This window comes from Sceloporus occidentalis, unplaced genomic scaffold (assembly GCF_023333645.1).
Source record: "Sceloporus occidentalis isolate IW3139 unplaced genomic scaffold, rSceOcc1.0.p SCAF_1, whole genome shotgun sequence".
Classification (NCBI taxonomy): domain Eukaryota; kingdom Metazoa; phylum Chordata; class Lepidosauria; order Squamata; family Phrynosomatidae; genus Sceloporus; species Sceloporus occidentalis.
In genome coordinates this window covers 54,095,030-54,122,589 of record NW_028316981.1, presented here as the reverse complement: position 1 = coordinate 54,122,589, position 27,560 = coordinate 54,095,030, and the positions used below count along the sequence as shown (strand labels likewise).

General features: G+C 43.3%; 1 protein-coding gene across 1 annotated transcript in view; it reads left to right on the top strand.

Moving 5' to 3' along the window:
• Window positions 1-353: 353 nt before the first annotated feature.
• The window catches only part of PLXNA1 (plexin A1), a 395,300-nt gene continuing 368,093 nt past the window's right edge, over window positions 354-27,560 (top strand). The window contains exon 1 of the mRNA XM_089521294.1: window positions 354-464. The gene's annotated coding sequence lies outside the window, so the exon portion shown is untranslated. The remainder of the gene's footprint in view (window positions 465-27,560) is intronic.

The window sequence follows — 27,560 nt, the reverse complement described above, 5'->3', positions numbered from 1 at the left end:
GCCAGGCAACAAGTTAAAGCGGTGCCAAACCGGGTTATTTGCCCAGTGTGGATGCAGCCCCGGTCAGGCCAAGCTCCCCCTCGGCTGAGTGTCTTTAGGGAGGCTTCCCAGGTGGCGTCGCCCGTTTAACTGCACCTTGCCTCCTCCTCCTCCTCCTCCTCCATCCTCCTGCTGCTGCTGCTCCCTTTGGTGCTGCTGCTGCTGCTGCTGCTGGGTCTGGCGCAGATGCGGGCGCCCCCTAGAGGCGGAGAGCCCTTCAATCGGGAGGCAGGCAGAGCGAGGCGGGATCGCCAGCTAGCAGCAGCCAGCCAGGCTGAAGGCGCCGCATTCCTCTTCTCCTTCTCCTTCTCCTCCTTCTCGTCCTCGATGCTGGGCAGCAGGGAGGCAGCTGGAGCCCCGGGTCCCAGGCGGGGCCTCCCAGGCCAGGATGGCCAGCAGAGCCCGGAGCCACTCCGCAGCAGGCGGTAAGTCCGGCAGGAGCCCAACTTTCCTCTCCTCGAGCTCTTTGCTTTTGGGGAGGAGGAGGAGGAGGAGGCTTTCCAGGCGGGTGCCTTTGCAAAAGGGAGCCCCCCCCCCCAGGATCCTAGTACTCAACATCAAGGATGCCTTCCTCCTCTTCCTCCTCCTCCTCTTCGCCCCCGATCTCTTTTTCTCCCTGGTTTGGCACACATTACCGGACACCCCTCGGCGCCCCATTTTTACGCACGGATCCAGAGCATTTCTTTTAGCTTGCTTTTTTGGAAGGAGGGAAAAGCAAAGGAAAGCCTGTTTTGTTCTGCTTTGCTGGAGGAGGAAGGATTGCATGGCTCTGTGTGTGTGTGTGTGTGCCGCTCGACCCACGCGGCATGCCGCCTTCCTTCCTTCCTTCCTTCCTTCCTTCTTTCCTTCCTTTATGGCCTGGGGGTTTTGGAGTCGAGGAGGAGTTGGTGGGTGGACGGGGAGCGGTCCAAGTGGGCAAATAGGCACTGCCCCCCCAGTGGAACGGCTGGGGAAGAAGGAGAAGCCCAGAGGAGGAAGGATGGCGAGGCTGGAGAAATCTCTGGCAGGCAGCGGGAAGGGAAAGTGTGCCTCCGGCCCTTTTGCCAGGGGAAAGGGAAGGGACCGGGGGATAAAACACAGACACTCTCTCGTTGTGTGTCTGTGTGTGTGTGTGAGTGAAGGAAGGAAGGCAGGCTTGGGGGTGAAAGAGGAGGGGAGGAGGAGGAGGAGGAGGAGGAGGAGCAGGGCTTTTTGCTTGAAGAGCTCCTTGCGCTGCCACCAAATGGGGCGGCCGCCTGCGGAGGGTGGGTCGCGGCGGGGAATGGCTCGGAGTAGCTGAGAGAGAGAAAGAAAGAAAGAGGACGCCGCCGCCGCCGCCGCAAGGGAGCCAGGCTGGCCTTTGCTCCTCTCCCGCCAGCAGCAGCAGCAGCAGCATGGCCAGGCAAAGGGAGAAGGTAGGGCAGGAGCCCCCAGGGAAGCATAGAGGGGGGGGGAGAACCAGGGGTGTGAGGGGCTGCAGAGAGGCTCCCTCCTCCTCCTCCTCCTCCTCGTCGGGCTCCAGGGGAAGCAGTCTGCCGCACAGCCTTGCCCCTGCCTTCCTCCTCCTCCTCTTCCTCTTCCTCTGCCAGGGCTTTAGGGCAGCGCTGGCCGTTGAGGGGAGACCCTCCCTTGCCTTCTCTGTTTTTGAAAGGGTTCGTTTGTATCCCATCCCTTCGCCCCTCCTTGGCTCCCCCTTGCCCTGTTCTTGTCTCGGGGCTGCCCAGGGGCTGCTGGCCTTCCCTCTCGCCCCCTCCTCCTGGTTGCCTTGCCCTGTCTCCCCCTTGGCATCTATTTTATTTTTATGCCCATTGATTGTTGCCTTCGCCAAGGTTTCCTCAGCTTTTGGGGATCCATGGCGGAGACTCTTTGCTCCTTCTTGGCTTTGGAGGGGAGACCTGGCCAGATTTGGGTTTGATTTGATTTGACCGTTCAAATGCTTCTTCCTGCCTTGGAGGCTGGCCAAGGGTTGCCTCCGCCTTTGGGGATAAGAAAGGGACCCCCTCCCCCCTCCCCAGGGAAGCTGGTTTTTGAGGTCCATCTTCTGAAATGATGCGTATTGCTCCCCAGAGTGCGCAAGGGGGCTCTGCTGGATTTGGGGGCTAGGAAAGTGGCCTCCTCTTCCTCTTCCTTGGGGCATTTCCTCCTCCTCCCCCCCTTTTTGGAGGGGCGCTTCGTCTAAGAATGAGAATTGGGAGAGTTTGGCTTTTTCCTTAACACAGAGCGACTAGATAGCCTACATTTCAACCCTCTGTCGAAGACCAATCCCCAAATGTCCTCCATTCTGAGCAGGGCTAAGAAGCATGACTTTACATTTCTAGGAGTGTGTTTAGCTTTTATTTGGCAATGTCCTACATACATCTGGCCACCCTGCCTTCCTAGGAGGGAAGGAAGAAGCGTGGGCGACAGGACGGGCTTCGGGCTGCGTTGTTGCCACTCAAACAAGGCAGCTTTGGCCTCCTGGGCATCCCCTTTGCAGGGGCTCCTGCTGCCTTCTCCCCCTGCATCCCAGGATTCCCTCCCTGGAGGTGCCTGGAGTTGCAGAAGTTTGCCTGGAGAGAGAGGGAGGCTGGCTTGGCATACCCTGGTCTGCCTCCCACTCAGAAGTACAGGCTTTGGGGCTGCTCCCAGTGAGGTGGGAGTGCCCTGCAAAGGAGAGAGACCTTTTTTAAACAGCCATACTCAGGAGCTGCACCCCAGTTCCTGGGAAATCCCCCCCTTGCATTCTCCCCTCCCTGCACTTTAGCTGCCCTCCTTCCAAAAGGAAGCCACTCTGTTCTTGTTATAACTGCCTTGGAGTCAACTCGACCCATGGCGACCCTCTGAATGAGAGACCTCCAAGTCACCCTCAGCCCCTGCAGACTCATGGCTGTGGTTTGTCTGATTGAGTCTACCTATCTGGCATGCGGTCTCCTCTTTCCTTCTTGCCTTCCACTTTAGCAAGCATTAGTCTTTTCTAGTGAGTCTTTTCTTCTCATGATGTGCTCAAACTGTGAGAATCTCGGTTTAGTCATCTTTGCCTCCAGGGAGAGTTCAAGGCCTGAGAATTTAGGGCTCTGGGACTCATCCATTAGTCCTTTTAGCAGTATCCTTGGCAGTCTTCTCCAGCACCTCATCTCCAATGAGTTGATTTTCTTCTATTCTAGCTAAATTGACTTGCCAGCATTCCCTCTGGTTGGAATTGGGGTGGTGGCTGCTGGCTGGGTCTTCATAGCTAGGGTGCAGAGTTTGTGGAGCACAATAGTCCTCCCCTCCTCTTTCTGATTCTGTCCCCATTCAGTCACAGAGGGAGAGATCTGTGTGGCACCAGGAATGATGTGCTGAATCTCCGGAGCCTCCCCCCCCCCCCGCTTTCCTTTTTGCACAGTGCCTGGATAAAACACAGAGCGCCATCGGAAGGTTTATTCATTCATGAATTATTCTCGCTGATTATGGTGTAGTTTAGGAGAGGTTCTGATGCTCTGCCACCCAACAGCAAGTCTCCTTACACAGATGATAAATATAGCTCTACGGAGTGAATAAAAGAGACTGTGATGGCGTGTGCGTGTGTGTAGGTGTTAGTCATAATGCATATGGATAACCTTCCACAATAAACAAATGGGAGGTTGTAAACCACCCTGAACCCTTTTGGAAAGGCAGGGCACATGTCTCAATAAATGGCACATCTTTCAAATAAAAAGAAAAGCAGATTAATGTAGAGTGTAAGCAAAACTAGCTCTTGCTTGCCATGTTTCTCTTTCTAAATTGCTTTCCTAGAACCACTGTGCTAGTAATTGTAGTGTGGTGTGTGCATCTGTGTGTGAGTGAGAGAGGTATAGATATACAATCTGTGTTTAACATATACACAGGTGTGGCTCTGATCTGTTCAAATGGAGAGCTTTGTGGGCTGAGTCCTATCAATAAAGGAATTTTCTATCATTTTCATTGAATTTTTATATATGCTTTCTGCCCATTGAAATTCTCTCATCACCATGGCAGTGTGCTTATACATTCTGACTGAGGCAGCAGTCCTCTGTACGTTTACCATTGTACGTTTACCTGAATAGTCTCCAGAAGCTTGTTTAGGATTGTTTTAGGCTCAGAATGGGGGCTTGTGAGGCAAGGGGTTATAATTTACATGCAATTAGGGATCAGGTAAATCAGAGAGAGATGTGCAATTTAACCTTCCAAGTTAAAGTTCCTATTTCTCCCCATGACCACATGCTTTGAAGTGCATCCTCTTCAATATCATACCAATTAGCATTTACAATCACCCTTTTAGAGACTCAGCAGGGGAGAAAAGTTCAGATTATTAAACGCCTTTAGGAAACGATTTTCCTCTTGTTTAAGATAAAATCTGTACGCAAACAGACTTCTTAGAATACATTTGATTATTGCCCTTTCAGTGGAATAAAAATTATTCATCTGTTTTTGGAAAGCAAAGGGGTGGGGCTGGGGGGAGAGCAATATGCAAAGGATGAGCACTGGCTATTGACCGCATCAAAAGGTTATTCATTTGAAAACACCATTTCCCTCTGTATAGCATCTAATTGCTTCCTGAACAATCTCAAGGTCTTTTGTATGTACTCAGTGGGTAAAATGAGTGACTCGATATCTCTGTCTCAAGATACTGGTGACCAAATTATTCTGAGTGAGGAAGTCAAAAGAAAATTAGCAGGCCAAAAAAACTTGCAGGCTGAGGCAGAGATAATTTCCTAAATGGGTTGTAAAGCAAAAAAGGTTTTCCTTTTTAAAAAAAATTCTTTGGTTCAGACTGTTTGCATAGTTCAGTTTGTTTAATATTAGTAAATTACAATGCTTGCAGTGCTAAGACAGTATAGAGTCTGAGTGGGTGGGAAGGAAGGTTGGATCTCAAATATATGATTGTGTAACAGAGCAAGGCGCTATGAAAAATGCTACATGCTAATTTGCTGTATCCCATTCTGGATCTGTATTGTTATTTGGGATCTTTCCAGTGTCTTCCTTTAACCCCAGCTGTCTCACTGGATTAAAATCCCAGTGTGCATAATACATGTATATATTCCTTTGTGGTAGATTTTACAAAAACAATAGCCAGAGGCTGATTCTTGCCTTTCACAGTTGGATTACTGGGTGTTCCGTCCTATTTATGTGATACCATGGCAAGGTTTCTAAGAATGGTAGACACAACATCCAGTTCTCTTCTTTAAAGAGAATCTTATTCATACTTATATTCACATATATTCAGTTTTTAATAATGTTCACTTTAGTGAACTGACTAGCATGTTCCTTTGCAGTGCCATGATTTCCATATATTATGAGGAAATCATGGCATATGTATTATGCTAGAGCAATGTTCAATGCAAACAAAAGGTCCTAAATTCATGGGGGGGCATTTCCTCTCATCTCAAGGTTGTGGTGCTTGGTGGGGGGCACCTTTTCTAGACATTGAAGAGCTACTGCTGGCCAGAGTAGACATACTGGCTAGATGAGGGGTAGACTGAGTGTGGCCACTGGTCAGTGTGGTGTTTCAGTGCTGGACTAGGGCTCTGAGAAACAAGGATTCAAATCCCCAAGGTGCAAGGTGCTCTTGGGCAAGTCACACTCCTTCAGCTTCAGAAGAAGACAAGGAAATCTTAGAGCAAATCTTGGCATGTAATCATCATCGTTATTATTATTCCCTTTCCCCAAACTGGGTCTCAGAGCGGCTTACAAGATGAACACAGTACAATTAAAAATACAAAACATAAAAATAAATGATAGATTCACATTTGGGGCTTCTTAAATTGGAAATGACTTGAAATGACTATGTTGTTGAGAAGCTGGAGCGTGTCCAGAGGAAGGGGACCAAAATGGTGAAAGGTCTGGAAACCATGCCCTATGAGGAAAGACTTAGGGGGCTGGGTATATTTAGCTTGGAGAAGAGAAGGTTAAGGGGTGATATGATCACCCTTTTTAAATATTTGAAGGGATGCCATATTGAGGATGGAAGAAGCTTGTTTTCTGTTGCTCCAGAGAAGAACAGGACCCAGATGCAAGCTACAGGAAAAGAGATTCCACCTCAGTATTAGGAAGAACTTCCTGATAGTAAGAGCTGTTCCACAGTGGAACACTCTTGGAGTGTGGCGAGTCTCCTTCTTTGGAGGTTTTTAAACAGGCTGGATGATCATCTGTCAGGGCATGCTTTGAATGTGTATTCATGCATGGCAGGGGGTCAGACTGGATGGCCCTTGAGATCTCTTCCAGCTTGAAGGCAGACAACATCAACAACACAAAAGTGTGGCACAAGGTTATTTTTGTGGTCTTTACCCAACCACATTTTTTTTGGGGGGGGGGGTTAAAAAAGGATGGACTGCTCTTTCTGAGAGAGGCAGCGCACTTTTAAAATAAGTCATAGCATTACAAAAATATTTTTCTAAACCAGAATTGGACTTCTAGTCACTTCTGTTATATCTTTGGGTAAGTGTTTTTGTACTCCATGTACACCTGGGGCAGGAAATTGGTCTCCAGTCTCACTGAAGTTTCTGACCGCAATTCTGGATACACTAATGCTTCTATCTAACATGAGACTGTTCCATAATCTTGGAAATAAGGTGTGTATATGTTGTGTATGTGCCTTCAAATTGCCGGTTGATTTATGATAAACCCATGAATTTCATAGGGTTTTCTTAGGCAAGGAATAGTCAGAAGTGGTTTGCCAATTCCTTCCTCTAAATTTAGTTTACAGCACCTGGTATTCATTGGTGGTCGCTCATCCAAGTACTAACCAGGGCTGACTCTACTTAGCTTCCAAGATCAGACTGGATCTAGTGCCTTTTGGATATTTAGGCCCTTGCTTTACCATAGTCATGTGTATATGTACAGCATATAATTTGGAATAGGACAATGTTAGCATTTGCATGTCGCTTCTCACAGTATGTACTTTAGGTTACAGGGTGCATTTTGATTGCTGTCTGAAAAGTATGCCTATATATACATTTCAGTCTGTGCGGAAGACGTAGTTATTAAGTTACTTCCCAGTTATTAATATTCTGTTTATTTCTCATGAGTAGAGTTGAGTTTAAGTATTGTGAGTTTAGACAGTAAACAACTTGCTTAAGTACACCAAGCTGAATGTTGTTGTTGTTGTGGGCCTTCAAGTCATTTCCAACTTATGGCGACCCTAAGGCGAATCTATCATGCGGTTTTCTTGGCAAGATGTGTTCGCTTTTGCCTTCCTCTGAGGCTGAGTGAGTGTGACTTACCCAAGGTTACCAAGTGGGTTTCCATGGCCATGGTCTCCAGAGTTGTAGTTGAACAACCAAACGACTATATCACACTGTTCTACTAAGATGAGTATATCTCTTGCTCAAACATCAGGACAACAGTTTTTCAAGAACCCTTTTTCTTCAAAGTGGCTTACAACAGAGAAGACAGGCCTAGACATTTTATCTTCTCATTCTCTTGTCCTATGCTATCCTTTCTGGACCAAGAGCATGGGAACTGAATCTAGGCTAGACTTTTGAAGATGAAAGGCAAACCTTTCTGCTTATCCATGGGCTTGAAGCTTTTGTTGGGTTAAAAGCAGAAATTGAGTTTGTTGGGGAGGGGAGGGGATGGTGAGGAAAAACAAAACCCTGCTAATGAACATGTTGGGAGGAAAGGCAGACAAGGGCTTTGGGCAGTTGCTGTTTAATGTTTAACCAAGTGAAACAGCTTAAATGCTCCCCTGTCTAGTGGTGTGTATTTGTGTCCCTCTCCCCCCTCCCTCTGTCACCCAGACCCCCAGACAAGCAACTTGACCTTCTTGCCCTCTCAAAAAAAAAAGGGGAAAGTTGGAACAAGAATGGAAATGAACACCAAATACCTTATGTGATCTTAAGTTTGTCTTGGGTGCTGGAGGACCTGGATTCACTAACAGCCAGATGCTGCATTGGTTTCTGTCCTTGAATGCTTGGGTCAGGAACAGAGCTCAGCATCTTCCTGAATGGAGGCTTTTCTGTTGAGGAGCCCAACTGTTTGTTTCTTCTGTAGGCAAATGCACACCCTCCCCAACTCCTGCCAGTTGGTCCTAGTCCTGCTTCCAGGATGCAGTTATTGGCATTGCATCTGACTCAATTTATTTTGAACCACATCACTATCCCTAACAGTCTCTTTTGTAATAAAACAAATGCACACAGAGGCCCAGAGGCACTAATTACCTATCCGAGATGCTTATAGCAAGCCAACATCCATAGAAATTCAGCTGCCTTGCAGTATGTATACAGTTATCCTCGCAGCAGCCCTGAAAGATAGCACCGTCCTATTATATTTCTTTAAAATTGTGAAGTGAGGCAAAACTGTGTTTCTTTACTTTACTGGGATGTTTTGAGGACAAGTAAAAAAAAAAAAACACCCACACCCACATACATCCACATGAACTGTGTGTGTCTGTGGATGCTGCTATGTCTTCATGCACATTCATGTCTCTTCCAAGGGAGGTGTCAACACGATCAGCCAGTCTTTCATTGTATCATGGCAGGATACAGGTGGGATCTGACCCGGGGCAACATGGAAAACCAGTGGCAAGTACAAACTGGATTGAGACATGCTGAGTCCTTGGTTATTACTGCAGATTTGCTATATGATCAGCCCTCCATATCCACAGATTATTTTATATCCATGAATTTGAGCATCCATGGCTTTAAAATATTTTTATAATATATACATTTCAAAAAGCAAACCTTGCTTTTGTCATTTTATATAAGGGACATCATTTTGCTATGCCAGTATATTTAATGGGACTTGAACATCCATGGATTTTGATATCCACAAGGGGTCCTGGAACTAAACCCCGGCATATACCAAGGGTCTACTGTATGTTGGGTTGGCTTTGATGCCTGTTTGGAGGCTTCTGTTCAACTGATGCCGTATTTGGTAGCTTACCTCCTGGTGAGTGACATACTGTGAGCATATTTTCACCAAGAGCTCAAAGTCTTTACTAGTGCCCTGTTGCTTTACCAAAGGCAAACAAGATGCCCTCACCCAGGAGCCTTCTGATAAACCATGCCCAAGACTGATCCCAGCTTAGCAGCTTGGCTTTGTTTACTGCAAGTACACAGTCATTTTTTGCACAGACAAAAGTGTGAATGATAAATGTCAACTGGGAATGTCAGACACATGCTCATGGTTGTTTAAGAACATGTGTCTGTTAATACCTCATGTGTGCTGTGGGGAAAGTTGTGGTCTTAGTATCCTTAATTGCTGCATAAAATGTGAAGCTGCTCTAAAATGAACGAAAACCTTTAAGATTGTCTGATGATCCTGGGTCTTTCCATCTTCTGTTGCAGAAAGTGTCAGTATATGTGGCTAAGAAAGACATGGAACTCAACTGTGAACTGAACTGATTGTGCCTCATTTGTGGTAGTGGGCCTTACTTATGTCTTCACTGTGGCACACCACATTTTTGTGGTAGGGTCCAGTGGGTAGAGGTTTGGTTTCTGCTGTGAAAAATCCAGATTAGAATCTTCATTGTTCCACTGGGTAGCCTGGGAGGGTATGCCTTTCTCTTTTAATCTAACTTCCTTTACAGCTTTGTTTTGAAACTAAAATGACTGTTGGTCTGCTCTTTGGAGAAAAGGCACAAGACAAAATGAAAGAAAAAAATGTAATTAAAAATGTTAAAAATTGTGTGGATTTAGGAACTCTCTGCTTTACTGGCTTCATTAGATTATTGCTCTCTGCACTGCATTTGGGGTTCCTTTAGAGCAGCGGTTTTCAATCTTTCTAATGCTGCGACCCTTTAATACAGTTCCTAATGTTGTGGTGACCCCCCACCCGATGGTCTTGGTTACTAAGACCATAGGATATATGTGTTTACCCATGGTTTTAGGCAACTCCTGTGAAAGAGTTATTCGACCCCCAAAGGGGTTGTGACCCACAGGTTGAGAACCATTGCTTTAGAACTTAATAAAAATTCTTCAGTGAGAAAATCAGTCAGTAATGTTGGCCACACATCTCTGAAATAATATTTATTTGGATAGCATTTTATATGTCACATTTTAGTGCCCCTGAACCCACTCAGAGTGGCTGACAACAATATGTTATAAAACTATACAGTCAGGAAAAAATGTAATATGTTTTAAAAAAAACAGGCAAAGAAAACAAATGAAACACCTTGTAAACAAAACATATATTTGGAAGATAAGCTTGCTGGAATGGAAATGGTGTCACCAACAGCAAAAGATACCCAGAGAGAGAGAGAGAGAGAGTTGCTAACACACCACGGGGGGGGGGGGGGGGATAATTCTATGATAATGGGGCAGCCATTAAGAAATGTCCTACCTCTGTCCTATGTCTTAATATTATAAACTGTCCTTGTGTTGTAAGTGGACACATAAAAAAAAATCCTCCTGATCTTAGGGAGTGGGCAGGATGGTAGAGCAACAGCCAATCTCTTAGGTGTTCTGGAGCCAAGCAATTTAAGGCTGTAAAGGGTGTCACTGACAGTGTGAATTGTGCCTAAAGGCTAATCAGCAACCAATGCAGGTATCACAGGATAGATATACAGTAAGATGATCCCATGGATGAATGCCTGCAGTCATCCCTGCAGCTTCAGTCTGGATGAAACTACTGCTTTCAGTGATCCTTCAAAGGTAGCCCTACATAGGAATCACAGGAATCCAACCTGAATGAAGTAAAAGCATGTATTGCTCAGCAAGCACAGCTGAGGCATCATCCTAAAATCGGTACAGGCACTCATGGCCAGAAATGCCATATTCAGTTGCAAAGCACAATCCAGAAACACTCCTAATCACAAAATTGATTATCCAAAGGGAATAAAAATATAGCCAAACCAAGCTGGATCCATATTCTGGATTCTCTCTCTCTATGCATGAGTATACCTTGTCCCAGTAATACCAGTCTTCCCATGTGGTATGTATCTGCAAGGGTGTGTTGGTAGTATTCCAAGGTATATTTTTAGTTCAACATGAGGGAATAGTGAGATTTGATGGATCTGGCACTGCACCACATGAAAGAAATAAGTTCCCTAGAACATGTTCTAGGAACCTCTGCAGCTCTCTTGGGTTCTTTGGCAAACAGCTTTCTGTCTGAAGGTAGAAAATGTAAAATCCTTCATTGGATTAGGCTCTTTGTGCCCACCCCCCTTTGAGTTGTAATTCTGGAATTCCAGAAATATTTTCTGAAAGAATGGAATGCATTTGCTGTTCTTTAATCTGTTTTAAGGAATCATTAGTGACTGGTAACTGAATAAATCTAGGAACAGACAATGGGTATTGCCATCTGCATTAATTTGAGATGGAGGTGCTGTTTATTTTGGATTAGTGGGATGGTAGAGTGTGTGTTCATTCTGGGCTATCTCTGTTACCCAAGGCAACTCTTCTGCTGGTATTTCCTCAGCTTGAACAATGATAAGGTGTGGGTAAATGCACACAACTTGTTTGTCTGGATATGTTTGGGTGGGTTGTTTGATCAAAAGCCATTTGTGGTAGGACTCCAAAGCAAATGTTTAAAAGGAAGGTGTACTTAGCAAATTCAGGTTATCTCAAGCGTGTGTAATGCCTTTTCATAAAGGATGTCTTTTGACCTGTTAAGAGGAGCAGGTCCAGTTTCACCCTGTGAAGAGCAGCTGCTCAGCACTTCTAGGGACGGTCAATCAGTGTGTTTAGAAAAGAGCTAAAGAAACCACACTGGTCCTTAGATAAAAAGTCCTGTCGTGCCTGTGCATTTCTTCCTGGAGCAGCCATTACTTTTGGATGATGTATTTCTGTTCCAGGCTGACCTTTGCTGCTGTTTGTTTTGTGTCATTCCCCCTGTTCCGAGACCCTTTAAACCCAAGGCAATGTTTCTTAGATACCAAGGAAGCATTAATTTGCCATTCTTTTAATTTAAAACAAGTGCCATAGACATTATAGGTTTTGTTTCTCATTTAGCAGGGACATAAAAAGCACCTGTGCAGCCTCCTGTTGTTCCCTATGGAATAAAGTACTTAAATTCCCTTCCAGTTGCCAGAACAGTCCCTGTGCTTTTGAAGTCAAACTTCAGCCAAAATTAAATGTACAGTTCAGAAAAATTATTTCCTTCCAATCCAGTTTTGATGAATAATGCTAGATAAATTCAGAATATTATATAATTAAAGTCTGTTTGATTGTTTGTAAGTGCTAACGTTTTACAGTCCCAAGATCATCTCAGTCCTTTTTTTAAAACTAGATTTCGCCTTACAGATGGTGTTGGAGTTCACCCCCCATCACCCCCTTACTCTTGTTATACACTTGGCCCTCTGTTTTTGTGGGGGATCTGTTCCAGGAACCCCCCCCCATGCAAACAGAAGCTTATAGGCTTGAATGGGGTGCACCCCCATGCACATAGCCTGGGTGTACGTGCCATTGGAGATAGCAGAGGTTGCCCTTCCATGGATATTCGAGGATGTGGATCCTAGATCCGCAAGTTAGGAGGGGCAACTGTATATTCTTTTATGCTGTGTATTCAGATTTTTGAACAAATGCAACTCTTTGAAACCTGTATTCTTTTGTAGCATTTCTGCTCAGGTTCTTTTTACAAGGATAGGATGCCCTTCCTCCTTTTAAGCATTGAGTGCCTTGAGCCTGCTTCAATTGTGGTGCATTCTTAGCCAGTGCTACTCAAAGTGGTGATCCCTTGATCAGTGCTGGTCCCTGAGCCATTGGCTGCCCTTATGAGTTTCGAGGATTGAAACAATTGCAACCAATGGGCACAAATATGATTCGGATCCCTGGCACATTGGAAAAATATAATTGTCATTCTCCCACTCCAGCACCTGGGAAGCACAGCTACAGAATAGGAGGGAACTCCTGTTTCTCTTTTCTTAGGTATTCCTGGAGTTACTCCTGCTTTTATTTTATTTTATTTTAAAACCAGGGCTGGTTTGGGATCTCTACTGTCTTTTGCTTCCCTTATTTTGTCTCACACTTGGTATGGTTGTAGCAAAGGTAAAATCATGATCACCACTGTCATCCTCATCATCCTACATGCTGTCATCACTGAGGATGTGTAGCATGCATTTCCCTCCCACTGGATACCCACTACATGCCCACCCTTGACTTTGACACAGCTTTGCCTCCACCCTCTCAGTCCACTTCTTTTTTCTTAACTACTCCAAACAGGCTGCCTCACTAAGGTTGACAGCTTGCAGAGCAGCCTGAGGGCTCTCCCTCAGCTCTCCTCTGTTTTTTTTTCAATCGCTCTCACACACATCCAGTACACTGGCCAAGTTGGCACTGAGATGGAGAAGTAGTAATCCAATTTGGGCACTTTAACTGCACTTTGCTAACTATGCCGCTGGCCAAAGCTTGGGAACTTTAATCTGCCTAATGACCTCAGCTTCAGGGACTGGAGAAACTGATGGTCATTTGTTTTATTTGTTTGCTTTTGCATTGCAGTGTCTGTTGGGGGTTGATTGGATGCTGATGTGGGGTTGCCAGAGTCCAGCTGATATGTGGCATTGCAATTGCATCATGTAACTACCTTCTTATACCAAAAAGGGAGAGCCCCCTCCATACAATCCTGTTCTCTCCTTTTTCTTTCTTTCTTTCTCCCTCTTTTAAATTCTTGTAGAGACAGCATCACCAGGAAAGCCAGTTTTCTAGTATTATTTTTCAGCAATGCTTAGACCAAAAATAAATAAATAAGGTCTCTCCTTCTTTTCTCTTCTTCTTTCTTTGGTTTCCTACTGTGTAATGTACAAAATACAGGGGTGGTAATTGCATTAAAATGTATATAATTATACCATACGGAAAAAGGAGCCTTGTTAATTGCACGGGTGTTTTGAACTGATAAGTGTTTGAATGATTCATGTTTTCTTAGGAGTTCACTATGGCAGAGCTGTCGTCCACAATGGGAGAGGCTTGTTTTCATATCTCTTGGAGGCAATGAACTAAACATAGAATCTGAGCAGACATTCCTAGTTTTTGGGCCCACTGTGCCTTACTTTTTGTAAAAATATGTTCTGCTTGGGTTGTGGAGTTGCCAGGCTAAGAAGAAGTGACCAATTTTATTCACCTGTGTGCCTTGTTTGTGATTGACAGCTCCATCTTCAGCATCTTTATTCAAGAGTAAGCCCCACTGACTTCAGTGTTACTGAGTCCCAGGTAAGTGTACCTAGGATTGCAGCCTAGGTTTATTAAATCTATTATTATTAGTAGCATCAGTAGTAATAATAATAGATTTAATAAATGTAGGCTGCAATCCTGGGCACACAGATACAGTATTGCGATGTAAAAGGGTTTGTAGTGACAAAGAAGAGATGTTGTAATCTAGAAATAGCGTTATCTGTGAAATCCTCTTCAGTTGCTACAGTGCATTTTTCACTCCTCTGCATTTCATGCTCTTCATTTTAGTCATTCCTAGAAGTGTAGGCATGCAGACAAAGAGTCTTTACTTGAATATGTTAGGCTCTGATCCTCGAAGCACTGCTGGGAGCTCTGTTGACTTGACCTGCTCTTCAGCGACATTATTGCTTCCATCCGTGATGTTGCAAAAATGGGGTTGTCACCTCCAGTGGGAGAACAAGCAGCAAGACATCGTCTTAGAAAGCTAACAACCTGTTTTTCAGGCTGATGTCTCCAGTGAAACAGGAGAGAAGGGAGGCAGCACGGAACATACCCAGAAATTGTTGAAACTGTTTCCAAAACAGGATGTGTTAAAATTTTTGTGTCTTGTGTATGTTCATATTTTAAATCTTGTTAGCTCAAGCCACAGAGATGTCTGCTTTTAGCAATCGAGTCCTTAGCTCAGCATGTACAGTATCTTGTGATTTCCTTTTGGCATCTGGAACCATGCGAGAATTCAAGAATGTGTGGATTGTAACTCTACACTCCATTTTTATTAATTGCTTACCAGAGCTTGCCCTTAAAGTAGGATTTTAAAATTATAGAAAAGTTTAAGCTTGTCAAGAGAATATTAGGGCAAGTGAGAAAAGAAGAGCTGTAGCTTGCTGGAAAACAGCGACAAGAGTCTCATGAAAGAGAAGACAGATCTTATAAATGTACCATCCACAGTGCCTTCTTTATTCATGTGAACATAATAAGTGGAGACTGGACCATAACTTGCTCTATTAAGACGTGCAGCTCTGTAATTTATGGGACATTCATTTTGCTTCAGGAACACTAATAATTTGGTATTTAACTGTCAACAAATAAACGTCCACATATGGTGACCCTATGAATGAGAGACCTCCATGTTATCCTATTATCAGCAGCCCTGTTCAGGTCTTGAAGACTCAGGGCTGTGGCTTCTTTGATTGAGCCCCCTATGGTCAGATACGACTTGACAACCTTGTCAACGGGAATACCTTTATCCTTTACCTTTTACTTTTTCTCTGACAGGCATGAAATATTTGCATGATATATCTGGAATACATGTAGGACAAACTCAGATGTTTGAGTGTGTGTGTGTGTGTGTGCGTGTGCGTGTGTGTTTATACACATGAGCCGAGACAGTTTGCAGCCTGATATGAAGGAAAATATGCTATGTTCTGTATATGATCTACATACAGAAATGGACTGTAAGTGTTCATTTCTGATGGACCTTTTTTGATACTATTCATCATGGTATCCTTCTGGGGTGCCTCTCTGAGATGTGCTTCAAGGGCACTGTATTACAGTGGTTCGTCTTTTCTGGAAGGGTGGACTCATATGGTCCTGGGGGATGCCTGTTTGATACTCTGACCATTATGTTGCTCAGGGCTCAGTTCTGACCCCATGCTGGTTAATATTTATGTGAAGTCTCTGGGAGGGGCCATCCAGAGTTTTAGGGTTGTGTCATCAGTATTCTGATGACATACAACTATCCTTTCCATCCAACTCCAAGAAAGTTGTTTCTTCATTTGACCAGTGTCTGCTCAGTGTGGGTGAACAAACTGAAACTTAACCCAGACAAGACAGAAACAGAGGCTTTCTTTTCAGTCTCACCACCTTTGCAGGCACAATTGGTGAGCACTTGGGAGAGAGCCTTCTCAATGGCTGTTCCCAGGCTGTGGAACTCCCTTCCATGAGAGGTCCATTTGGCTCCTTCCCTCCTGTCTTTCCTTTGGCAGGTGAAGATGTTTTTATTTAGGCAGACAGTTGAATTTTAACTTTGGAGTTGCAGTGTGTGAAGCGGTGGTGTTGGTGGTGCTGTGTGTGTTTACATGTATGTTGTATGTTAACTGCCCTCAAGTTACCCTCAACTCATGACAACTCTAGGGATGAGACATCTCCAAGACCTCCCCCCCCTTTCTCCGCTACTCTCTTCAGTTCCTGAAGGGTTGGACCTATGGATTTTTGATCATGTCTAGCCATCTGGCATGTAACCTTCCTCTCTTTCTACTGCCCTCTACCTTTCCTATGTCTTTTCCAATGATTAATGCCTTTTCATGATGTGTCCAAAATATGGCAGTCTCAATTTATTCATCCTGGCTTCCAGAAAGAGTTTGGGCTTGGTCTGTTTTAGAACACATTAGTTTGTTTGTTTGTTGTCTTGGCTGTCCACGGTATCCTCAGCACTCTTCTCCAGCCCCACATCTCAAATTAGTTGATTTTCTTTCCGTCAGCTTTCTTCATTGTCCAGCTCTCATACCCATACATGGTGATGGGGAATATGATAGCTTGGATGATCCTTACTTTGGTGTTCAGATTTATATAATTAAACTTTCGTTCTTGTCCTGTTTTTTTCACAGCTGCCCTTCCAAATCCTAGTCTTCTTCTAATTTCTTGACCTCAGTCTCTGTTTTGATCAATATTTGATTCAAGGTATGGGAACTGTGACTATTTCAATTCTCCATTATTTTTGTTTTCTAGATGTTCGACATTAAGCCTACCTTGACGCTTTCTTCCTTAATATTCTTCAGTAATTGCTTCAAGTCTTTGTTGGTTTCTGCTAGTGGTATTGTGTTGCCTGTGTATCTAAGGTTGTTAATGTTTCTTCTGCCAGTCTTCACTCTTCTTGCCTCTGAGTTTAAACCTGTTCTGCATACAACACACACACATACACACACACTGTTTTGAATATGTTTTAAGTCTTTTTAGTGTTTTAGTTTTTAAAAAATTATATTGACATTTAATTCCTTTTTAACTTTTGTAAATTAATGTTTTAATTGGATCTTTTTAAAAGCCACCTTGGATCCCTGTGAGACACTGTGTCTCATTCACCCAACTGTTTTTCTCAGATGGCAGTACAATGAGTCTTTTAGATCCCACTGCTGCCACTAACATGTGATGGCTACCTCCCTAGCTGCCACCAGTAACTAATGGGGTGCTCTGTGAGATTTTCACTCCAAAAACCCTGGTTAGTTTTTTCTCATTTCACCCCACTGTTTTTCTTGAAATTGCATGACAAGACCTGGAACTCTGATCTTTCACTCGAGTTCCTTCCACACTTTTCCTTTTCCAGGGGCCATTTATTAGGAAGACAGAGCACTTAGTATTTTGAATGTTCTCAACAATAAAAGTAATACAGTGAGTCCTCCTTATCCGCAGACTTGCCATCTACAGATTTGAGCATCTCTGGATGGCAAGCCTGTGGGGTGCAGTGGCAGAGGAGGAGGAGGAGGAAGAAGGAAGAGAGGCAGCGGCGGTGATTGAGGGGTAAGAGGAGGAGGAGAAAGAGGAGGCTGCGGGGAAGAGGAGGAGAAAAGAAGGGAAATAGTGGCTGCAGCGGCAGTGGGGGGGGAAGAGGAGGAGGAGGAAGAAAAGAAGGAAGAAGAGAAAAAGCAGTGGCAGAGGTGGGGGTAAGCGGAGGAGGAGCTGGGGAAGAGGAGGAGGAGAGAGGAAGAGGAAGAGCGAATCCAGAGGTGGGAGGAGGAGGGAAGAAAGAAGAAGAGGGAGGAGGAAGTGCAGAGGCGGCAGCAGCAGGGGAGGAGAAGAAGAGGAGCAGGAGCAGGAGGTGGCAAGGAAGAGGAGGAAGAGCCAGCCTCCTGCTGCATTGAGAGTGACAAGATGGGCTTTTGGGGGGTTGGGCGGTGAAGTCCCATTGTCTTCGATGGTGGCGCGGCTGCATGGCTGTGCCACCATTGAAGACAATGTGACTTAAGTATCCGCAGATTTTGATATTTCCGAGGAGATCCGTAACGGATCCCCTGCAGATAGTGAGGGCCCACTGTATTAATGCCTGGTAGCGTTTGATTTATAGTTTCTTAAAATACCTCAAGCGACCACACGTTGAACCAAAAAAGAGAAAACTTTGTTTACAAGATAGTTGGTAACAATATCTTTCTTATGGTTGGTATTCAGAGTTGATACACTGTTTGTTTGCTTAAACAGTTACAAAGATTTACAGTATCTGTTACGATATTCTATAAGTGGTCTGTAGGTTACAGTTTCACATAAGACTTTTGACTAGACTCTGAGCTGAAAAACTTGGTTGCTACTTTATGACTTTACCAGCCACACCAATTCAATTTCCTTATTGGCCTCTTTTAAGGCCAACTTGGGAACTCAAAACCAACTGCCCCTTTCATCAGTGTATCTCAACCACCTTGGCTGTTAAAACCCCTCAGGGTCCAATAAACCCCTAACACTGACTTATAGCTCTCTCCCTATCTATTCCCTATCTATCTCTTACACATTCCTCTCTTCCTATTTATATTTGCTCCTGGGAGTAGTCCCTAGCTTTTCTTGGCTAAGCTCCCATTGGCTGTTGCCAGGCTTACTCTGATTGGATGTTGCCAACGTTCCAATCTGCCCTTTCTCCACAATCCCATTTTAGGAGAAAGGTAGGATATAAGGACAATAAATAAATAATATAAACGTGACTAGCAGTTGAAGTTTACTTTGACACTGGCAATGGACTGGCATCCTCCACTGCACCTGAGTAGCATTGTTTAGCAGGAGATGAGGTCATATGTCACTCTTTGGTTTGTTTCAGGATGCACAGGTTTTCTTTTAACTTACTCCCAGAGAGTTTTTTTTAAGAAAAAACAAAAACAGAAAAACAGAAAAAAACAACAACCTGGAGCAATGTTAGGACCCTTTTTTTTGGGGGGGGGGGTGTCATATGATGTCCCAGAACTCACATTGGACCCTCCAGAGGTTGCATATGGCCTGTGTATTCATAAAACGCACACTACTGCATTAAATAAACTACAAAAGGTTTCTGAATCCCTCCGTTCTTTGGGGTGTGAGTCATGCAAATGTTTGGTTCACCTCTTGGGTGCGTTACCCTGAATGGTAGCCTGCAAGCAACCCCAGTTTGATGTAATGTGTTGAATTAATTGTTTTAATAGGCGGACTGTTCATTTGAATGAAGAGTAGATAAGCAAATCATTTTAATGGAAAGGAAAGAACACTGTAACACCGTAAGAGCCTGCTTTCTTAGATTAGAATTTCCTTCCTTTCTTTCCCACTCAAACATTGGCTGGTCCCTATCAGACTTCACAGATAACATGGGGTGTGTGCGTATGCGCATGCGCATGTGCACATGTGTGTATAGGTATAGGTAGGAGACATGGAATTGATGTTCAGGAATTATCTGGAAGTTTTAAAGGGGTTGGGGTCAGCTTGCAAGAAGATGGACAGGTGGTTGTTTTTGTAGAGGGGGTCTTCTTTCTAACAGTAACTTGGGAATATCTCATAATGTAATAATGGAGTTCATGACCACCCAGTGTAGGGAAGGCCACTAGGTTTAGAGGGGATAGTAGGAAGTACACAAGTTCATGGAGGAGACGTCTTTTAGTGGCTTCTAGTCATGATGGCTGCATAACACCTTACATTTCGGAGGCCTCTCTACCACTGACTACTTGTTGTTGGGAGAGACAAGGAGAACAGGCTGCTATCTTCATGTCCTCCTTCTGAGCTTTCTAGGGACATTTGCTTTTGGAAATGGGGTGCTAGGATTTTTGGACTTTTTGTCTGCTTTGGGAGAGCTCTTCTTGTGCTCTTTTCATTGAGATCTTTTAATCTGAACTGAGTGTGAATTATAAATCTCTTTTTTTCTGCACCTTCTCATGCCAGTTTAGCCAGTTTTACAGGGCAATGAATTTTCTGAGATTTTTGATATGTAGCTTCTGATATTTTAGTTAAGAACTCAGATATCTTGGGGGTCTATTTTGCCTTCCCATAGAGGTCAAGATCCAGGGCACTTGCTGTGGCTCCAGTTGAACTCAGATCTGTACATTTCTCTTTTTATTGGATGCTCTGGCCCATCTCTGCCTGAATAAAAAAAGAAGCCTGTGTCATTCTCCTTAAAAACAGTTTCCCTTGTCTTTGTTTTGTTGCTGTTGGAAGACTTTCAGACATTTCACTCTCTCCCTGCTCCCCCTCCTTTTCTGCGGTTCGATGAGACTCCACAAGCTCTGCAGTTATCTCACGGCTTCCAGCTTTCCCAGGCTGGCTCCTCCTTAGGCAATTAAAAACTTTTTGCTGTGATGCAGACTTGAACTTTGAAGTGGAAAGTGGCTCCAAGTCCTTACTTGAATTGCCCCTTCTCTCACTGCAGGCAGAAGCAGATCTGGAAAATGTTGGTAAATCTGCAGCATGGCTGCCAGGGAGAACATAGCCTTTGTGCAGGGAGTGTCAGCGAGGGAGAGGAACAGGCAAAATTGAAGTATTTTATGGATGGGCCAAGTAATTTTTGGGGAGAAGAGAATCTCATTTGAGTCTGAGTCTGCATCTGCACTGCAGAAAATAATCCAGTTTTACACCACTTTGACTGCCATGGTTCAATACCATGGAATCCTGGGAATTGTACAGTGGTCCTTTATCTTATGCAGGGATCCGTTCTGCCCTCCCCCCAATGTAAGACAAAAGGAGCTTATGCTTGAGCCCCGTTCAATATAATGGGGCTCGTGCTCTTGGCATGCGCACCATTCATCCATTTGTCACATGGCTTCAGCATAAGCTGAAAGCCGTGTATAGTGTGCCTGTGTATGGCGCGGGAGCACTGTAGTTTGTTATGGTACCAGAGCTCTCTGATAGAGAAGGCTAAATATATCTGCAAATGACAATTCCCAGAATTCCATAGTATTGAGCCATGGCAGTTACAGTGGTGTCAGCCTGGATTATTTCTGCAGTGTGGGTGCAGCTCAAGGCAGTGGGTGTGTGAGAACATGCTACTTGTTCCTCAAAGAGGCTCCCATAAGACAGTGTATCATAAGGAAAAGGCCAGTGATAATTTGCTTCTCATTAGCATCACTTGCACATCCATTTTATAAACATGGTGGACACAACAACTGGCAAATGTGCTAATTGCTATTCTCAGATTTCAAAAAACTGACAACACATATGGGTAAGTTCTTTATATACGGCCTTAAAACATCACCAAGTGCAAAAGGCAATCAAGATTTGTGAAGTTGAAGGCTTTCTTGGCCAGCATCCATAGTTTTTTTGTCGGTTTTTCAGGCTATGTCACCGTGTTCTTCCAGAACATAGCCCAACCCCCGCCCCCCCAAAAAACCAAGATTTTCTTGTCTTTTGCTATATAATCTTTAATGTAACTGCTATCTAGCTTCACAGAAAAGGCAGCTACAAATTTTCTAAAATTTCTGCGTGTTAAGAAGTTCGTGCCCACAACTCCTGTCCAGCATAACCAGTGGTGCAGGATATTGCGAGATGCAGTCAGAAACATCTGGAATGTCAAAGTTTCCTCTTCCTTGAATGCACAAAAGTGCAACCAGTATGTGTGTTTTTCACCTTTTTATCAGAGGAACAACTTGACATTTTAGGGAAACAGAACTAGGATCCAAAGGGAATGTTGGTTTATTGCACAGTGAGCAGGCATGCTATCTTACTATTAATTGAAACTTTTCAGATTCCTTCTTTGATTATCTTGATCAAGAATGTGTAATTAGGAGCTTAGCACAGAACTGGGGAAACAGCTATGAAACTCATTGGGTAAACTTGGGTGAAACCAATATCTTGTTTTTGACCTAGCTTATCTTACAATGATGTTACTATAGGAAAATGGGTGAGGGGAAAAGAAATCATGTATGCCACCCGCAGCTCCTTTGAGGAAGTGGAAGATATCTTCATACTAAATAAAAATAAACAAGTGAACAACCTTCAGAGAGAGTAGTTTGTATTTATCAAGATCAGAGTCTCATCTTGAAAAGAATCATTATTAAAGGCCGCATCTCAAGTGAACTTTGGTATGCTAAGATCCTAAGTACAGTTAATTAGAAGCAGAGATCTTTGGCTTCACTGTCATGTGCAATGTAAATAAGTATGTAGGATTGTGAAAGCATAAAAGATGGATTTTGTATATATTGCAGCTGTTTCTATGTAGATTTCTGATCGCTTTGTGCATGGCAGGTTCAGGACTAGACTTCTATTGACTTTCTAAAGCATCACATTTGTCTTCTGACCTTTCCAGACCATGGCTGCGAGTGAAGACAAACTGTTAATGAGAATAGCTCAGAATGACTGGGACCTTTGGGAAATAGACTCTTCTAGGGTGGTTGTTATGACAGGGACTAGATAATCAACAAATCATAAAATCATAGATGGAATGCTGCTGGGGAAGGTGATAGCAGAATGTTGCTGGGGCCTGTGGAAGCAGCACCACTGGGGATGATGGAGATCCCTGTCCTATGCTATAGAATCAGTCTGAACTGTAAACTGTGCCAACTTTAAAAATGATTAATAATCCTAAAATGATAGCTCATAATTTACATAAATCACTGTTTTTATTTGCACAAGCAAATCTGAGAACTTCCTTTGAATAACTTTTGTGAGAATGTTTGCCTCTGGATAAACAAGGATTCTTTCTCCATGTATTATTATTGTTAGATTTAAAATTGGTCATCTGTAGAAGTGGCTAATACATAAAGCCATATACACACAAAAACATGAAATAGCAAAAATATAATGACCCCCCCCCCTCCCCGAGAGAGAACAAATCTCCTATGTTCTGTGTGGATTGCATCTGTCTGTCTATCTGTCTGTCTATATATATGCATGTGCACTACTGACTCCCTAATCCTAGGCAGGGCTGCTTCACAGCTACCATTGTGACCTCATAGATGTAGTAAACAAGGTGGTGTGATTTGCATATGCATGCTGTAGTAGAAGACCCTGAAATTTCCTGCAGAGGTCAACAAGCCAGAGAGAATGTAGATCACTGTTTTGGAGTAACAGCTCTGAATGAATAATGTAGGTAGTATCTTAGTGTACATAGACTGTGGAAATAAGACACACTCTGTTTCTAACCATTGGAGGCACTGTCTCCATTCCTTTCAGCATGACTGGTGATGATGGTGCTTGCTAGCTGTTGTTCTGCCTTCTAGCAACCCCCCCCTCCAGTTTTCTTTGTTGCATTTCTAAAGAAACTGGAAATGACAGGAAGACGGTAATTACTTCTGACAGATGTTTGGGGTACAATTTGTGTCACAAGGTGCCCAATGGTTGCCTTTGTTCTCCTGTCAGATGTCTCTGAAGCCAAACCTTGATCTAGGACTAACCTTGAGCATGGGGTTGGTCTGTTCAGATCATGAAATAGTGTGCTGCTGCTGGAGGTTACAGATGCCCAACTGTTTGGCAAAAGGTCAGTTCTAAAGATGCTTATGAAGGAGCTGGAATGGGTGGTATGTTCAGAGAGCAGATTTGCTATATATGCTGTACTGATCTGAGTGCCAAAAAGTTTCTCTCTGCACCATGGTTGGCTGTTTTTCTTGTAACATCTTCCCAGGGGGCATGCATGCAGATGGGCTCTGTGCATACCCATAGGTGCAGCATGTCTTGGCAGGCTTTCCCAGTACCCATGAGATACACTCACCTTGGACATGCCCTGCACTGTCTCTTGATGATTCACTGGATTCTGTATTCAGTCAGCTTCTGCCACCACAGCTGAAATGTACTTCCATAATTTGCTTGATGTTATACTTTCCTCTTAAGACAACAAAGTATAAAGCACAAAAGATAAAGCCTAGTGTGCAGACTGCTTGTAATTGTTCTGAAATAAAATCTATATTAAAAACCCAGTAAGTCCTTGAAACCACAGCAAAATGATGATTCTTAAAATGACCAATGACAAGGGTTTCTGCATGAGTTCTCTAATGTGAGCTGTTGGTATCTGTAATCTATATATATTTGCAAGATAGGCAAATGCAGCCTTTGCTTTGATTATCAGTTCACTCTTAGTGGACCAATAAAAATGTCATTTTTCAATGATATAAAACTATCTCTTGCTCAGTATGATTTGGCATGATGATTCTGTAGCCTGAGGATAGGTAGTCGTGATTGCAGAAGGAAGATGGAGAAGGACCATAGGGGAGGGAGTTTCTTGGCTAGCATCCAATCAAACGTCAGGGCTCATGGGAGATTTACAGGTTGCCTACCTGATCCATATCCAGGATTCCCAATTCTGCCATTGCTGTTGTTTGTCTCTTTCATATACGTTCAGCTAGACATGGTAGTGTCACAAAACAACTACAACAATCTTTACTATGTTCTCAGTTTTCTCACATTAGCACCCAATGTACAAGCACCCAGTTGTGGGGGATATGCCATAGATAATTTCTGTGGTTGTCTACCTATTCCCAGTGTGAATGTTTGCTAGATAACAAGCCTTCCTCTGACTTTTTTTTTTTTTTTGCTATGCTTTTCATATTCTTTTAATGCTCCTCTTAACAGTGCAGATGTGTGGTGGGGATAGTGTGGTGGCAGTAGTAGTGGTAGGAGAAGAGAGAGACCATGGACACCATGGCTATGAGTTTGCAAGACCTGAGCAGGTAGTTGATGATCAGATATCTTGGAAGTCTCTTGCTCATGGAGTTGCCATTAATTGAAGTTGACTCATTGTTTTATTGTTGAAGTTTAATCGACTATGTTGAAGTTTATTCTGAAAAATGTGGAGTAAGCTAGTGCTGTTCAGAGTGCTTGTTTACACATTGGTGTTAGGTTCCAGGAAACTGTGTGAATATGGTAATAATGTGGCACAACTAAGGTAGCAGTCTCTGGTATACTGGGGAAGAAAATTTAGTCCACCATATCTGCTAAGTTGAGCTAGCATGGTATAGGAGTTTAAGTGCTAGACTTTCATTAAATACAATGGCATAATAAAATGGTATCCCTTGTATAAAGTGGCAAAATCACAGTTTGCTTTTTGAAATGTATATTTAAAAAAAATATTTGCAAGCCATGAATGATTGAATCTGTGAATAAAGAATCCATGGATGCGGAAGGCCAACTGTATATATCAAAGTCCCAAGAAGACAAGTAGTGTTAACAGTGTAAAATACCTTTTATCACTTTCTGCTAAAAAACTCTTTTCTTTCTTTTTCTTACAAGCTCATCTGTGAGCATGCATATTACTATGTGTTGATTAAGATAGATTGTGTTCAAGTTGGATTGCAAACTTATATTTTGCCATATGTTACTTAAGCTTGGATATGCTTACCAGGGCAGATAAACTCAGGATTTTGAGTTCTAGACCAGGTTCTAACTGTGGGGTGAAACAGACAACATATTTGCAGTGGCTTCCTGGCAGCTTGGGGGCATGTCATTTAGATGACACATTCCCCCAAGCTGTCAGGAAGCGCCGTGAAGCTGCCCACCCATATGAGATGGCAGTCGCTGGTGGTTCAGTCCTATGAAGGTGTGCAAGGATGGTGGGGGGAACAGTAAAAAAAAAGTACTCAGCAGCACAGCTTGATTTTATCTTCTTTAACTTATTTCTTGATTTTAATGTGTAATTGTTCAATTTGTTTATGTTTTATGTTTGCTGCCCTGGGATAGAAATATTTTGACAAATAAATTTATATCAGAATAAATGAGGGAAACAATCATAACAAATGGCATGCATGTATGTGTGTAAGTGGCTTGCCCTCTGTCTGTCAGGTTCACTTTTCTCCTCCTCCCTCCATTCTCATGACTCACAGTGGTGGCAATTGAGAGAGTGGATGAAGTGACTGGGTTGTCCAGATGTCATGCCCCATGCAGTCTAGTGTAGCTATGCTCCTGGTTCTAGATCTGGCCCTGGGGCAAATTATTCACTATCCCTACATTAGAATATGAAGAATGGAAGATAAAAGGCAAAGAGTTTATACAGTACTTTTATGCATCTTCTTACATTTGGCACATAATTTATGTTCAATATGTATGGAGATGCATAAAATTTTGAACTCTTCATCTGCTTAGATGGAGCATATAAATTATTTGCTCTGTGCACAGAGATGCATAAAATTTGACTCTAATGATTTACAATTGCTTTTAAAAGAGTTACTTTCTTGGTTGGGAGCACAGGATTCTCAGAGATGGAACATTTGTCACTAATTTAAAAATGTATGCGAGAACACAGTGTTTATATGTAGGTGTTTACACCAAACACATACTGGAGGAGAGGTTTTTCTGCTGATTTAAAGGTTGAGAGGGTGAGTCCTTCTGGGACATACTTGAGATTGTGAAGTATGTTTGGATTTTTGTATGTGATTTGACTGTATAAGTGAATGAAATATTAGATAGATCATATTTGCATGGCCAATAATATTAGGTGCAGAAGTTAGTTGGCAGTCTAGTTGGTAGTATATTTATGATTTTAATGAGCATAATGAATTTCTGTCATATGAGTGGTGAGGCCTTGTTGATGAAGCTAAATTGGATGGGAATTGAGCCAGCAGTGGACGTAAGGAACCACAAGAGAATGCTTAGGACACTTCAGTTACAAAGGTTCTTGTTGGTGATCTAATCCTGGCTGCTTGGTGGCCAAGCAATCCTTCTTGAGCTATTTGATGTGTATGGGACCTGCAATTTCCCCCACAAATACGTCATGGACTGGTACCATATTTGTGCCCTTTGGCTACAAATGTTTTTTGCTTTTCTGGAAACTTGCCAGTGGCTTAGGGATCAGCACTGGTCCAGGGACCATGATTTTAAGTAGCACTGGTATAGTGGGCACAGTAGCTACTCTGTGGCTGAGCTCATTTGCTATGTTCTAATGAAGTCTGTCTTGCCATAGAGTGGCAGTGAGTGGCTTCTGCTTTGTTCATCCCAAGTCTGTTATTGGATTAGCGTCTACTCTCATAACTTTTGTTTTTCCTCACTGAACAGAGAAAGGGCAGCATTGAATTCCCTGTATAGTCCCTTATTATGCCACTCCTCCCCCAGCATTGGTCTATGGGAACTCTTTTCAAGAGGCCACATGAATAGGTAGAGAATGCCAAAGGCAAAGTGGAGGAGAGGTTTGTCTGCTGATCACATGCTTAAAGGTTGAGAGGGTGAGTCCCTCTGGGACACTTGAGACTGTGGAATGTGTTGGAGTTCTTTTTTTCTTCTTGGTAAATGTTGAGGGAAAATATTTTAGTTCCAACAGAAACTAGGAATCCCCTTATCCAAATAGAGCAGCTGCTTGTAGGAAAGTGCTAGTCAAGCATCCTGATTTGGCTACTCTAGAGAGAGAGGCTGCTTTCTGGCTTACATCCCTTAACTTGTTTATGTGAAGGAAATCTGGGGGATGATCACAGGGAGATGAATGAATGTCTTGAAGATGTCATCTGAGGCCTTGTTTTGCACATCAAGAAACTGAAAAACCTGCCAGCTAAATAAATGATAAATCCTTCAGATGACCCAGAGGTTTGTGGTTTCTCTATTAAAGAGACCATGACACACAGCCTTTTTGTTGCCTATTGATGAATTTGTGGTCAGGGTAGAAGAAATTACATGTTT